Consider the following 3,523-nt stretch of genomic DNA (forward strand, 5'->3'; position numbering starts at 1 on the left):
CTTTGCTTTATGAGGATGATTGTTATTCTCTTTCCAAACATATAGCACGGTTCACTTAACATATCAAGTGTTTTATAGACTATATACATATGATTATCACATCAGAAATGTATTTATTGTGTTAATAAAAGAAAGTTTACTGAACAAGAAATCTTTTGTTGTTGTCTTCTTCATGAATCTATTGTCTGAACGAGGCATTTTGCATTTAGTGTACTCAAAATGACAAAACATAGTTTTACTTAGCACAATTCGTTTTAAAACAATAATTGAGAGAACTTAAGTTGCCTTGCAATTTGAAGTTTTCTCAACAATAATGTCTTTTACAGTGTTAAGTCATAATTTTGACATAAAAGTCATCTCGTAATTTCGACTTTTTATGTATTTCATAATTATTAGGCTATTTATTTCAAACATGATTTTTTTCTTATATAATTTTTGCTCTGAAAATCATGACAATTGTTCCAATATAGACCAAACTCAAAGTGCTGTGTTGCTATTTCTTTGTCTTTCGTGCTGTTGAAGTCGCCCCTATGTAGCACAAAACTACAGTAACCACAAGTCTGTGCGGCGTGCGTGCGTTGACTCCCAGTGGTACGTCACATCATGAGTGTGTTGGGCTAAAGAGGCTTCAACTGGGGCTTTAAACTGAAGTCTACTGTCTAGACAGGACGCGAGGAATTAAATGCACAGTCATATAGTCGACCTCTATTCTTAGACTCTGTACTAAGCCAGCTGTGCTTTTCCATATCTGCTGTTCATAGACAATCATGGGAACAGAGGAAGCTAACGTAGACAGTTAGCTGCGAGAATTCAGAAGCCAAATCCTTCAAGAGTCACACCCTAATATTCACTGTCCTCGCACCGGCCACGCGACTGCGGGTACAGATGCGCAGCCCTGCTTCTCGGTCTGGATCACAGCAGCGCGACTGTTTCCTGCAAAGATCTCTGTGCAAAAACAACCAGAGGAAGCATCACGAAGGTCATGTATGTCCGGCTTCAGTCTCCTTCGTTGGGCGACAGATAGCGTAGGTGGGCTAGCTAGTGTGTGATCAGCATCACTCCTCTGGGCTATGAGTTCACCGATGTACACGTTTGTTTTGAGAGATGACAACAGCACTGTGTATGCCGAGGTCGCCAAGATCCTCATCTCGACTGGAAAATGGAAACGACTGAAGAAGGACAATCCTCGGTTCAATTTAATGTTGGGAGAGAGAAATCGGCTGCCTTTTGGACGGCTGGGTAAAGGATTTCAAGAGCTGCATATTAAACATTCATTGCCATCTCGTAATAATAATCTGTTTTATAATCCCATGCTGTTCACATGTGTAGTGTAAGTTAGGAGTTTCAGCAAGTTGTTATAATGCATCTAACCTATGCACATTTTCAGTACACCATGCTTTTTTTTTTTTGAGACTATGGACAGTACAAGCTGTTGGACTTATGATAATGAATGATGAAACGGTGCATGTGTGCAGCAATGCTATAATGATCAATTATTAATAATTGAGCACTGAAAACAGGACACAGCAATGCTGATCACAAAGATTCAGCTCTATAATGCATTCCTATGGATGTGTGTCTGTGTAGTAATATGCAATTAGGTTGACATCAACTTTTTCAACATGAAAATGTTAAGCTTTAATATCAATATTTCAATAGATTTTCTATAAGTTTAAGAGAATGTGTACCTTAAGTATATACATACTCACCATCGGCCCAAATGTTGAAATAATACAAGTTTAAACATTAAGAGAAATGTTATTTTTTTAATGTCTCCTTTGCTCACCAAGGCTGCATTGATTTGGTCAAAAATACAGTAAAGCGGTAATATTGTGAAATGTTATTACAGTTTAAATTAACAGTCTATTATAAAAAAAAATACTCTATTTTAATATATTTTAAAATATAATTTATTTCTGTGATGTCGAAGCTGAATTTTCAGCATCATTACTTCAGTCTTCAGTGTCACGTGATCCTCCAGAAGTCATTCTAATATGCTGATTTACTGCTCAAGAAACATTTCTTACTGTTATCTTATTATTTTATTGTAATCGTTGAAATTTAAGTACTTTTAGCTGCAGGACGCTGTGGTCACTGTTCAATATTTCGATATTTCAATGTCAAATACCCCGCTGTGTCCTCTACAGGTCATGAACCGGGGTTGATGCAGCTGGTGAATTATTACAGAGGAGCCGATAAACTGTGTCGCAAAGCATCACTGGTCAAGTATGTGGTTTATTTAAACATATCAGATGAATGAAGTTCACGTTCAGATTTACTGTATAACCACATCTTAGGATCTTAGATGTGTGATCTTAGGAACGATACTGTTAAGTTAATGCTCGTTAAAGTGAATAATGTCTTCAAATCGCACTCCTTTTTGCCATGTCGTTGAGTTAGAAACTCTGCAGTTCTTGAGTTGTGAATTATATTTAAATAAGCATGTTGGATGTTCAGGATTATCAAGACCAGTCCAGAGTTAAAGGACTTGTCAACAAGACTCCTCAGGGCTTTCCCAGCCACCTTGATGAAGTTGAGGGTGGATTTGAGACTTTAGTGCCTTATATATTCACGTCCTCACTAACTCCCAACAAGCTAATCTGGCTTTTTGTACGTCTGTATGTGTCCCATCAGCTCTATTATCTATCAGATTCTGTGTTTTGTGCTGTTAGCTTAGGTGTGTATTAAACAGTTTTGAAACCAAAAAAGAATCTTTCTCCGATGCATATATGTATGATTTGCAGTGTAGTGCACATTGTTGTGATGTCTTCAAAACAGTATTTGGTAGAAGTAGCAGAATATATGTTAGCATATTTATTTGTTTTTGAGTTGTCTTGTTACTATTCTGTCCAGTGAGACCAGATTTAGTCTTCCCACTGATTCTGTTGCTGTTAATACAGACACATTTTAGGTCTGGTTCATAATTACTTTGTGTCAGGCAATCAAGAACATCTGGGAATTGGGGATACACTTCCCTCTGCTTGTATTGTCAGGGGACAAGCCAAAGCATTCACAACTCGCTTATTATCCAGTAGACAAATTCTATATTGAAATGTCTATAATTGTCCATTAGTTTAGTTTGCAATAGTTATTTCATTCATTCCCAGCCGTGTCGAGTTGTTATTTTCTGAATAAAAAACCTTTGGTGGACTGAGATGTTGCATGTTGAAGCATGATAAAAGCAAGGCTCTTTATACATACCTAGAGAAAGTTAGGATTTTTATGCTAAGATGAATGCATCACTTCAACTCATTTTTTTTTTTTATTAATTTCTTTATTTAAATTTTCTTAAAACAACACACACAATGTCACAAAATAGCTACTACACAGGAAAAATACGACATCGAGCACCCTTAGCTGTAACACTGTATAATAGTGACTTTGAACAAAGAACATTAAAGCTTTATATTAGAACCCCCTCCCCCTCCAAAAAAAAGGGGGTAAAGGTTACTTCAAGTGCTTTAAAATCAGGAATGTTGTGCATGAGCAACAGCGTGTTAATATACAATCTTTTATCCTGATG

General features: G+C 36.7%; 1 long non-coding RNA gene across 1 annotated transcript; it reads left to right on the top strand.

Annotated features, from left to right (window-relative positions):
* Positions 1-570: 570 nt before the first annotated feature.
* On the top strand, positions 571-2,492 carry LOC107589541 (uncharacterized). The gene is made up of 3 exons (XR_001609685.1): positions 571-1,239; positions 2,148-2,226; positions 2,458-2,492. It is a non-coding gene; the product is annotated as an uncharacterized lncRNA (long non-coding RNA).
* The last annotated feature ends 1,031 nt before the right edge of the window (positions 2,493-3,523 follow it).

Source organism: Sinocyclocheilus grahami, unplaced genomic scaffold, assembly GCF_001515645.1.
Source record: "Sinocyclocheilus grahami isolate Dianchi unplaced genomic scaffold, SAMN03320097.WGS_v1.1 scaffold117.1, whole genome shotgun sequence".
In the NCBI taxonomy this organism is placed as follows: domain Eukaryota; kingdom Metazoa; phylum Chordata; class Actinopteri; order Cypriniformes; family Cyprinidae; genus Sinocyclocheilus; species Sinocyclocheilus grahami.